General features: G+C 43.3%; 2 non-coding genes across 2 annotated transcripts; both read right to left on the bottom strand.

Annotated features, from left to right (window-relative positions):
• Positions 1–7,545: 7,545 nt before the first annotated feature.
• On the bottom strand, positions 7,546–7,724 carry LOC120322330. Its single transcript, XR_005562109.1, has one exon. It is a non-coding gene; the product is annotated as a 5.8S ribosomal RNA (ribosomal RNA).
• An 819-nt stretch (positions 7,725–8,543) lies between these two features.
• Positions 8,544–10,538, bottom strand: LOC120322332. The gene has a single exon (XR_005562110.1). It is a non-coding gene; the product is annotated as a small subunit ribosomal RNA (ribosomal RNA).
• Between the last annotated feature and the right edge of the window lie 1,482 nt (positions 10,539–12,020).

Raw genomic sequence — 12,020 nt, 5'->3', positions numbered from 1 at the left:
CGTTTTAGCTTGTAATTGACCGCTAATTGCTTAGCAGCCAAGTCAAGCGGGGGGGCTCCACCAAGAACCTGCAGTGCCACGGTGGACACTGTTCGGCAAGCCGAAAGGCATCCAAGCAGGATCAGCCTCTGGCAGGAGGCTAGTCGCCTCTTGGCAGCTACTTGCCCGGCGGTGTCATACCATACCGGGGCACCAAACAGCACACAGGGTGCCATGAGTCCGTCATATATGGTCCGCCTGGCTCGAGGACTGAAGCCCCAGTCGGCTCGAAGCACACGCGCCAATGCTCCAACGACTCCGGTCATCCGCTGACGCAGCGAAGCTATGTGCGTGAGGAATTTCATTCCCTCACTGACCGTGATGCCAAGATACCGACAGGTACGCACATACGGCAAGTTCGCTCCAGCAAACCTTACCGTGGGCGCACGTCTCAAAGTACCTTTGAGCAGCATTATTACCGTCTTGTTGGTCGAGACGGCAACGCCAACTTCCGCTCCCCACGTTTCTACGATGGACATAAGTTGCGCTCCTTTTTCCTCTAACACGACTCGGGAGTTTCCCTCGACGAGAAGAAGCAGATCATCCGCGTATGCACTCAGCAGGCAATACGGCTCGAGGCGCTGAAGCAGTACATCCATTAGCGTGTCCCAAATAAACGGGCCGCTAATTGACCCCTGCGGGCAACCTCTAGTTACCGGCACATCCACAGCACCGGAACTGCTTCGGATCACTGCTCTTCGGCCGGAGAAAAAACTCTGCCACAAGCTCATTTCCCGGCATCCCAAGTCGGCTAGTCGGCGCAGTGCAGCACTCCATTCGACGTTGTCAAATGCTCCTTTGAAGTCCACGAATGTGCCGAGCACATATTGCGCCGGGCTGGCGTCAACACTGCTCTTCACGTGTCTCCAAGCATCCTCCACACATCGTCCTTGGCGAAATCCGAATTGCCATCTGCAGCCTTCCGGAAAAACTTCTCTCGCTCGATTCACCATGATTGCCTCGAGCACCTTACCAAAAACTGGCAGCAAGCATATTCCCCTGTATGAGGAGGGCTCACACTTGTCCTTCTCGGGTCCCTTGAGCAGCGCCACTACTCGTGGACACTTCCACTCGTTGGGAAAGTATCCCGATTGGATGCATCGGGAATACAACGATGCCAGGTGCTGAGGTATGGCGCGCCAGACTGCCTTGCAGATAGCGCCATTGATGCCGTCCAAGCCGGGCGAGCGCTTGCTCTTGAGCCGGGCGATACAGGCTTCAACCTCGTGCGATTCAAGGGCCGGTGGGACTTCCTCCACGATGGCAATCGGTGCATCGGACTCCGCAACTGGGAAAAAGTTGCGGAGGAGCACTCGTGCGCAATCACCCCAATCAGTGATCAACTCGCCATTCACGCGGAGGCACCCAATCTCCGTGCACTTTCTGCGGCCTCGGCATATCTTGTAGACGCGCCCCCATGGGTCATCGGCGTTTTCTCCCACGAAGCGTTTCCAGTCATTCATCTTAGCCCTCCCAATGAGCTTCTTGTAGTTGGCTGAGGCACGCCTCAGCCCGACCACCAAGAGCTCTGCCGCGGCATCATCATCGTGACGCCGTGCATCCTGGAGTCGGCGACGAAGTCTCCGGACTTCGCGTCTCGCAGCGCAGAGGTCGGCAGTCCACCAACGTGCTCTTCTGCTGGGCGGTCGAATCGACTTTCTTCCCAGCGCAATATCGCACACATTATGTACTATACTGCGCAGGGTCGAAACTTGCTGGTCCAACGGCGACTCTGAGAAGTTTTCCGGAAGTTCGGCTGTTCTACTCACCATTTCCTCTTTGAACAATCGCCAACGAGCATTGGAGAAGTTCCAGGACGGCACAGGAGCTATGCTCTCAACTGCGCTCGTGGTACTTGGTTCGGTCACAACAGTAATGATGTTGTGATCGCTCAATTCCCACTCATCCACTCTCCACTCATATGTGGCCCACATAGATGCTGCCTCGTTGACGATTGTCACGTCGATATCACTACGAGCTCTGTAGTTATCGAACGTGTACACCTGTGTTGGCTGGTTTAGGGCGGCGGCTCTTGCCTCCAGCATCCACTCGGACAGCAGCTCACCCCGACTGTAGTTAGCTTGCCCCTCGGCATGTCGAGAGAGTTTGCTAAACCACATGGGGGACACTGCATTCGCGTCGAGGCCCAGGATTGCGGGGGTTCTGCTGGCCTGCAGCAGGACCGCATCCATGTACCGAAGGTACGGTTCCAAAGGTGCATCAAATTGGCAGTATGCTGAGCAAAGGAAGATTGAGCCAAAACTCCCTTTAACGACCAGACATACGCCATAATCCGTGGTGAGGGTCTCCACTGGCATACAGATGGCATCCTGAAGATCCACTAGGATGGCTGCCTTCCCTCGCCGGTCGGTGAAGATCCTCATTCCTTCAGGCAGCACATCCATCCCCTCGCCGCTGAGATACGGCTCCTGCACCAGTGCGAACATTGAGCCCGATCTCCTGAGTCGGACTCCGAGCTCGATGGTCGCAGCTCGGCCTCGGCCACAGTTCGCTTGGATGAGGCTAAACATTAATGTCTAGCTTGCACCCTTGCTAGCACCGCGCCGTATATCGGGCATACGTCCGAGAGCATGTAATGCCCCGAGGGTTGCCCTCTGTGACGGCAGTTCGGCAGTCCACCGGGTTCTGGCACTTAGCCGCGGTGTGGCCTTGTTGCCCGCACTGGCGGCATACATTCGTCTTCTGGCGGCATTCGCTGACCTTGTGGTCGAAACCCACACACCTGTGGCAGGCATATGTCCGGACCTGCGATCGGCATCGGAAAGAAAACCACTTGATGTAGACACGGCCTACATCCAGTTTCGCCATCGCCTTGTCGCTGACCTCTAGCGTCACGTTAACGGTGGCGCCGTCAGTCACCGACCACGCCTTGGTGACCAGGTGCACCGACCTCTTGAACTCCGAGGCCGTCATCTCGCCGTCGAAGTTATTCTCGTGGAGCTCCTGCATGAACTCCTCGGGGCCGATTGCTGTGTCGACGTCGTAGACGACGACTTTCGGCTTCTCGGCCGCGTTTCGCGCCACATTCAGCCCTACTTCGGCGAATTTTTTAGAGCTCACAAGCTTCTGCAGCTCTCCAACTGAAGGAGTCCGGATGACTGCTCCACCACCTCGGCGGAGCTCACGCACCTCATGCACCCTGACTCCGAGGGAGGGTGCGACCATCGTGCGCACCTTTTCGGCTATCGCCTTCCCCGATAGCGCTGGGTCATCGCACTTCACCACTGCTGACCACGTCTCGCGAACCTTCGTGGTCCGCGGGGCCGCAATGGGTGCAGCCTGAGGCATCTGGGGAAAACGCGAACTGGCGGATGTCGGCATAGACGGCGGCGGTGGGGGCGGCATAGCCAACCGCGTCTCCAATTCTCCACATCGGAGCATCAATGCCATCACCAGCTCATCGTAGCGGCTGATAGCAAACGAGAGCTCATCAGTGTCAACTCCTCCTAGGCTGCGAAAACTGCTTCTCACCATTCGCTGCGTGGCCGACAGCTCTGCCATCATAGCTGCTTGCCCAGCACGGGCGGCAGCGGAGGCAACTGTGGCAGTGGCAACAGCAGGTGTAGCGACAGGGGCAGCAACAGGAGCAGCAGCAGGGGCAGCAGCAGGGGCAGCAGCAGGGGCAGCAGCAGGGGCAGCAGCAGGGGCAGCAGCAGGGGCAGCAGCAGGGGCAGCAGCAGGGGCAGCAGCAGTGGCAGCAGCAGGGGCAGCAGCAGTGGCAGCAGTAGTGGCAGCAGGGACCATCCGGGGGTCCTCCAGCGACGAAGGCGCCTCATCCAGCGCTCCCACAGGCTCGGGAACACCACGCGAGGCCACAGCAACGAGCTTGGCCTGCGTAGCTGCCGAGCTCTTAGAAGCCTGGTGGCTTCTGCGCCTGCCTCGTCCCGGCTTCCGCGACGCGCTGCTGGCGCTCGCGGCACTAGCGGCACTCGCGCTGCTGTCGCTCTCCATAGGACTTACCACGATTGTGGCTCCTCCTTCTGGCAACTCCGGAAATTGCGCGCTCACTGTCACAAGTTGGTTGCTTTGGTGCACGAGCTCCACCTATTGGCAGATTTGCGTAACCAAAGTACCAGTCTGGCAGCACCGAACCGTCCCAAGACACAGACCGTAGCAGCGACAACAACCAACAGCTGATTGCTGGTAGCGCGGACACAAACCGACAGGCCCAGCTGTTTAACAGCTGTCCGAAAGCTCGCCTGGAACCACGTGCTGTTCTCAGTGGAAAATTTTGCAATAAATTATTGCGAATTGTTCCGAAATCACAGGCTTTGCGTTCGCGTAAATAATGTCACTATTTCCGCGGAGCACTCAACCACCGATTAATTCACTTTCCGAACTTTGTTTTACAAAGAAAACTTAGCTTTTCGCAATCTGAACACGAGCGTACCGAAAACACGTCCGTCGTTAATCCATTCATGCGCGTCACTAATTAGATGACGAGGCATTTGGCTACCTTAAGAGAGTCATAGTTACTCCCGCCGTTGACCCGCGCTTACTTGAATTTCTTCACTTTGACATTCAGAGCACTGGGCAGAAATCACATTGTGTCAACACCCGCTAGGGCCATCACAATGCTTTGTTTTAATTAGACAGTCGGATTCCCCAAGTCCGTGCCAGTTCTGAATTGATTGTTAATTGATAATCGTTATAATTAATAAGAACTAATTGGTTTAACCCAAATAGTATTCTTAAAAATTTTAGCAAGAAAGTTCCACAATTGGCTACGTAACTAAACTATCCGGGGAACAAGAAACTAACATAAATGCTAGAAACTCTATTTACCCAGAACGAGCACATAAACCATGTTATTGTTTCCCAATCAAGCCCGACTATCTCAATCTTCAGAGCCAATCCTTATCCCGAAGTTACGGATCTAATTTGCCGACTTCCCTTACCTACATTATTCTATCGACTAGAGACTCTTCACCTTGGAGACCAGCTGCGGATATTGGTACGGCCTGTTGAGAAGTTTGCGTGTCCCCACCATAAATTTTCAAGGTCCGAGGAGAAAATATCGACACAACAGTATATGTCATGCTCTTCTAGCCCATCTACCATATCTCTCTGCGAAAGACTTCCATGGTAGTACGGCTATAAAACAGAAAAGAAAACTCTTCCGATATCTCTCGACGGCTTCTTTATGGTCGTTCCTGTTGCCAGGATGAGCACGAGGCCCATATTTAATAACAAACGGATACTCAACAGGTTACGGAATTGGAACCGTATTCCCTTTCGTTCAAAATTATTCAAGTGTATTATAATTCGCTTTTTTATGTAGTTTGGCATTTTTGTTTTACTTGAAAATTTTCGGCTTTCGCCTTGAACTTAGGACCGACTAACTCGTGATCAACCACTGTTCACACGAAACCCTTCTCCACTTCAGTCCTCCAAGGTCTCATTCGATTATTTGCTACTACCACCAAGATCTGTACCAATGGCAGCTCCATGCAGGCTTACGCCAAACACTTCTACGCATACCATTGTACCTTCCTACTCACTAAAGTTTCAAAATTTATATCACAAGTAATATAAATCATCTACTTTAGCGGTAATGTATAGGTATACAACTTAAGCGCCATCCATTTTAAGGGCTAGTTGCTTCGGCAGGTGAGTTGTTACACACTCCTTAGCGGATTTCGACTTCCATGATCACCGTCCTGCTGTTTTAAGCAACCAACGCCTTTCATGGTATCTGCATGAGTTGTTAATTTGGGCACCGTAACATTACGTTTGGTTCATCCCACAGCGCCAGTTCTGCTTACCAAAAGTGGCCCACTGGGCACATTATATCATAACCTTGAACTTCATATCAAGAAAGTTAAGGTTCTTACCCATTTAAAGTTTGAGAATAGGTTAAGATCGTTTCGACCCTAAGGCCTCTAATCATTCGCTTTACCAGATAAGATTATTTTATATAATATTAAAATGCACCAGCTATCCTGAGGGAAACTTCGGAAGGAACCAGCTACTAGATGGTTCGATTGGTCTTTCGCCCCTATACTCAATTCTGACAATCGATTTGCACGTCAGAACTGTTTCGGTCTTCCATCAGGGTTTCCCCTGACTTCAACCTGATCAAGTATAGTTCACCATCTTTCGGGTCACAGCATATATGCTCAAGGTACGTTCCAGTTAGAGGCATAAATAATATAAATATACATTATACATAACTATATAGAACGCCCCGGGATTGTGTTAATTAGCTATAAATAGTTAAAAAACTAATCCCATTAGTAGTCAAGTTAATTACGCTATTAGGTTTATATCCCAATAACTTGCACATATGTTAGACTCCTTGGTCCGTGTTTCAAGACGGGTCCCGAAGGTATCCTGAATCTTTCGCATTGTTAATCATACAAGTGCATATAATAAACATAAAAATCAATGATAATTATGCCATTATATAATTCCGAAAAATTAACGCACTGTAATCATATAAATCTATCAGCACTTTATCAAATTAATAACATTTATTCTGTTTTAAAATGCAAGCACTTTAATTTGAATAAACTATAAGTTATATTTTATGATAAATTTGGGATATGCTAATAGATTACAATGTCCTTATATGGAAAAAATGCACACTATCCTTATAATATTATTTAAATATTACAATTTTAATGATGAATTTTCCATAACGGATATTCAGGTTCATCGGGCTTAACCTCTAAGCAGTTTCACGTACTGTTTAACTCTCTATTCAGAGTTCTTTTCAACTTTCCCTCACGGTACTTGTTTACTATCGGTCTCATGGTTATATTTAGTTTTAGATGGAGTTTACCACCCACTTAGTGCTGCACTATCAAGCAACACGACTCTTTGGAAACATCATCTAGTAATCATTAACGTTATACGGGCCTGGCACCCTCTGTGGGTAAATGGCCTCATTTAAGAAGGACTTAAATCGTTAATTTCTCATACTAGAATATTGACGCTCCATACACTGCATCTCACATTTGCCATATAGACAAAGTGACTTAGTGCTGAACTGTTTTCTTTTCGCTCGCCGCTACTAAGAAAATCCTTGTTAGTTTCTTTTCCTCCCCTAATTAATATGCTTAAATTCAGGGGGTAGTCCCATATGAGTTGAGGTTGTATATAACTTTTTATTGCCATTAATTCTTAATATATAATGATAAAACATTTTAATAAATTCGTTGTAATATATCCATTATTTCTTGTAGCATAGTATTATCCATTAACGAACCAACGAAGAATAATAATATAACCAAGTTTTTTTCTATTTTCGAATCATTAATAAGAGACAATCCTAGATGAAAAATAATTCAATTTTTTATGCTAGACATTTCTCAGTATTATTTGATTGAAAAAGAAAATATTTCTCTTCGTTTTTCACATCCAAATGTGAGGATAATGTTTTTCATATATAGTTTTTAATATTATGAATAAAATTATTATTTTATCCAATAATATACCATATGCTTATAAAAATTTATAAACAACTTAATTAGCATAGTCTTACAACCCTCAACCATATGTAGTCCAAGCAGCACTATAAAATTAATTAAAGTACATAACAGCATGGACTGCGATATGCGTTCAAAATGTCGATGTTCATGTGTCCTGCAGTTCACACGATGACGCACAGTTTGCTGCGTTCTTCATCGACCCATGAGCCGAGTGATCCACCGCTTAGAGTTTTATAATTTATTTCTATATATTGTCAATAATTTTTTTATTGAAAGAAATTAAAAATACACCATTTTACTGGCATATATCAATTCCTTCAATAAATGTATTTTTATACCTAAAATAAATGCTGCGAAATGTCTTAGTTTCATATAAGCATTATGTATCATGTAATTATATTTTATTTGTAATTAACCAATATGGGCGATACATACTGCAATTTATATAAAACATTAACCTGATGGATGCCAGGTACAACATTGTATATTTTAGGTTGTTGCATTAGCCAATGTATGCTCATAACTTAGATGAACAATACATATTCGCAACGCGTGTATATTATGGTCCATATACACACAATTTTTTTGTTACCATTTTTATTTGATTTCGAATGTTCGAATTATTAGGAAATGCATTGTTTATTTTTATTTGAATGCCGTTTATTTAATTTAATGTTTTGAGCCAACACTACCCACAACATCAAATTTTAATAGAAATGTTAAAATGTGGTCACCAGTCACTTTTAACATACATATGTGGTAAATGTGGTCCCCAATCACATTACCTTTGTGGTTGCCAGCCACATTTATTTATTATATAAATATATCAGAATTTTGTTTGATTCCATTGAGAAATCTATCAATTGAATATTATTGTGTTAGATAATATTCATATATAAACGCATTTGCAAATAATCATAATAAATCATGTGCATTTCTAAAGTAAATCTCATCATTCATATATCATATGCTTTTGTAATTTGGTATTTTGGTAAATTCAATTTATTTGTATTATAACAAATGTTTATTAACGGTAAGGATATTATACAATAATGATCCTTCCGCAGGTTCACCTACGGAAACCTTGTTACGACTTTTACTTCCTCTAAATAATCAAGTTCGGTCAACTTTTGCGAAACAACCGTAACACGCAAGGCGTCACAGTGATCACGTCCGGAGACCTCACTAAATAATTCAATCGGTAGTAGCGACGGGCGGTGTGTACAAAGGGCAGGGACGTAATCAATGCGAGTTAATGACTCACACTTACTGGGAATTCCAAGTTCATGTGAACAGTTTCAGTTCACAATCCCAAGCATGAAAGTGGTTCAGCGGTTTACCCGGACCTCTCGGTCTAGGAAATACACGTTGATACTTTCATTGTAGCGCGCGTGCAGCCCAGGACATCTAAGGGCATCACAGACCTGTTATTGCTCAATCTCATTATTGCTAGACGCAATTTGTCCATTTAAGAAGCTAGTGTCCTTATAATGGGACAAACCAACAGGTACGGCTCCACTTACATAAACACATTCAAACACAATAAACATTTTACTGCCACCATGAATGAAGGCTATATAAGCTTCAGCACCATAATCCTGAAGATATCTATTTAATATATTTGAGTCTCGTTCGTTATCGGAATTAACCAGACAAATCACTCCACGAACTAAGAACGGCCATGCACCACCACCCATAGATTCGAGAAAGAGCTATCAATCTGTCTTACACACTTATGTTCGGACCTGGTAAGTTTTCCCGTGTTGAGTCAAATTAAGCCGCAGGCTCCACTCCTGGTGGTGCCCTTCCGTCAATTCCTTTAAGTTTCAGCTTTGCAACCATACTTCCCCCGGAGCCCAAAAGCTTTGGTTTCCCGGGAAGCGACTGAGAGAGCCATAAAAGTAGCTACACCCAATTGCTAGCTGGCATCGTTTATGGTTAGAACTAGGGCGGTATCTGATCGCCTTCGAACCTCTAACTTTCGTTCTTGATTAATGAAAACATCTTTGGCAAATGCTTTCGCTTAAGTTAGTCTTACGACGGTCCAAGAATTTCACCTCTCGCGTCGTAATACTAATGCCCCCAAACTGCTTCTATTAATCATTACCTCTTGATCTGAAAACCAATGAAAGCAGAACAGAGGTCTTATTTCATTATCCCATGCACAGAATATTCAGGCATTTGAAGCCTGCTTTAAGCACTCTAATTTGTTCAAAGTAATAGTACCGGCCCACAATAACACTCGTTTAAGAGCACTAATGCAGGTTTTTAAATAGGAGGAACATATGAAAAAATACAAGTATTTAATCACATGTAAGAACTCCACCGGTAATACGCTTACATACATAAAGGTATAGTACTAACCACAATTGTAAGTTGTACTACCCGTATGAAGCACAAGTTCAACTACGAACGTTTTAACCGCAACAACTTTAATATACGCTATTGGAGCTGGAATTACCGCGGCTGCTGGCACCAGACTTGCCCTCCAATTGGTCCTTGTTAAAGGATTTAAAGTGTACTCATTCCAATTACAGGGCCTCGGATATGAGTCCTGTATTGTTATTTTTCGTCACTACCTCCCCGAGCTGGGAGTGGGTAATTTACGCGCCTGCTGCCTTCCTTAGATGTGGTAGCCGTTTCTCAGGCTCCCTCTCCGGAATCGAACCCTGATTCCCCGTTACCCGTTGCAACCATGGTAGTCCTAGATACTACCATCAAAAGTTGATAGGGCAGACATTTGAAAGATCTGTCGTCGGTACAAGACCATACGATCTGCATGTTATCTAGAGTTCAACCAATAAAACGATCTTGCGATCGCTTGGTTTTAGCCTAATAAAAGCACATGTCCCATAAGGTTCATGTTTTAATTGCATGTATTAGCTCTAGAATTACCACAGTTATCCAAGTAACTGTTAACGATCTAAGGAACCATAACTGATATAATGAGCCTTTTGCGGTTTCACTTTTAATTCGTGTGTACTTAGACATGCATGGCTTAATCTTTGAGACAAGCATATAACTACTGGCAGGATCAACCAGAATAATGTTTCTTTCTTCATATTTCATTCATATTTTTTGAATTGAAATAAGTAATATAAATATTATAGATTTCCATTTTATATAAATTTCCGTTTTTTATTAAATCTATTTTAAATCGATTACGGCCATTTTTATATAGCATTCGTATTCGTAAATTCCATTAATGTTTTATACCATTATATATATATATATTTCCATAATATTGTATTTATATTATACATATTTCATTCTAAAATATTATTTTGTTTCCAACATACATAAGTATTGTATCCACACATGTACAATTTTTGTTTAACCAATATAAATATTGAGTTAAATCATTTGCATTTTGATGATAAATTTAAAATTTATCTTTTTCCATATAACTCTCTGGTAATATATAACATAAAACCGAGCGCATATGATATTCATATATAAAATTTGGTAATTTTTCCAATATCAATATATTTATTATACCGGGGTAACGATATAATATTTCCTTTTATGGCGTGGTAATAAATTATTAGTTTATTATCTTCATTATTATTAATAAATAATAATGCCTGCCGTCAAAAATTAACGATAATATATGGAAACGATTTGTTATTCTATGTATAATAGAAACTTGACTTTTGTTTCAACGATATTATCTAAGGGCGTATATTCTTATTAACCGCGGAGCCAAGTCCCAAATGTTCATAAGAACCTGAGAAACAAATTTGTACGGAAAATAATATACTATATTTGTAAGTAACCAATATAATGAGATAGGTCGGCAACCAGTGCCTTCCTACCTAATAGTAGTTTTGAAACCCGCTGTCATTAAAAATTAACGATGTTATATGGAAACGATTTGTTATTCTATTAATAATAGAATACTTGACTGTTGTTTCAACGATAACATCTAAGGGCGTATATTTTTATTAACCGCGTAGCCAAGTTCCCAAATGTTCATTAGAACCTGAGAAACAAATTTGTACGGAAAATAATATACTTTATTTGTAAGTAACCAATATAATATATAAAGCGGGAGGTCAGCAACCACTGCTTACCTATAGTAGTTTTTGAACCCGCTGTCCTCAAAACGGGTATTTTCAATTCTGTTTGGTATCCAACATACAGGATATTCTCTTATATATCAAGAGAATACAGTAATATTATATTAATATTTCCTTTATTCATATATAATTAAATATATTTTTCCATTATTCATACGATAAATATTCATTTCCATATGATTAATATTTAATTTCCATATAATATTGTCGAAATCATATAAATATATAAGTTTCGAACAATACGAGAGGTCGGCAACCACTGCCTACCTATAGTAGTTTTTGAACCCTCTGTCGGTACCAGCCTTGTTTACACTACTATAACCTTTCACGTATATGGGCTATTCCTATAATTCTAAGAGAATATAGGAATATTTGATCATTTTTTCATTTATACATACGATAAATATTCATTTCCATATGATTAATATTTAATTTCCATATAATATTG

This window comes from Drosophila yakuba, unplaced genomic scaffold, assembly GCF_016746365.2.
Source record: "Drosophila yakuba strain Tai18E2 unplaced genomic scaffold, Prin_Dyak_Tai18E2_2.1 Segkk59_quiver_pilon_scaf, whole genome shotgun sequence".
Taxonomy (NCBI): Eukaryota; Metazoa; Arthropoda; class Insecta; order Diptera; family Drosophilidae; genus Drosophila; species Drosophila yakuba.
This window is presented reverse-complemented; position numbering and strand designations above follow the sequence as displayed.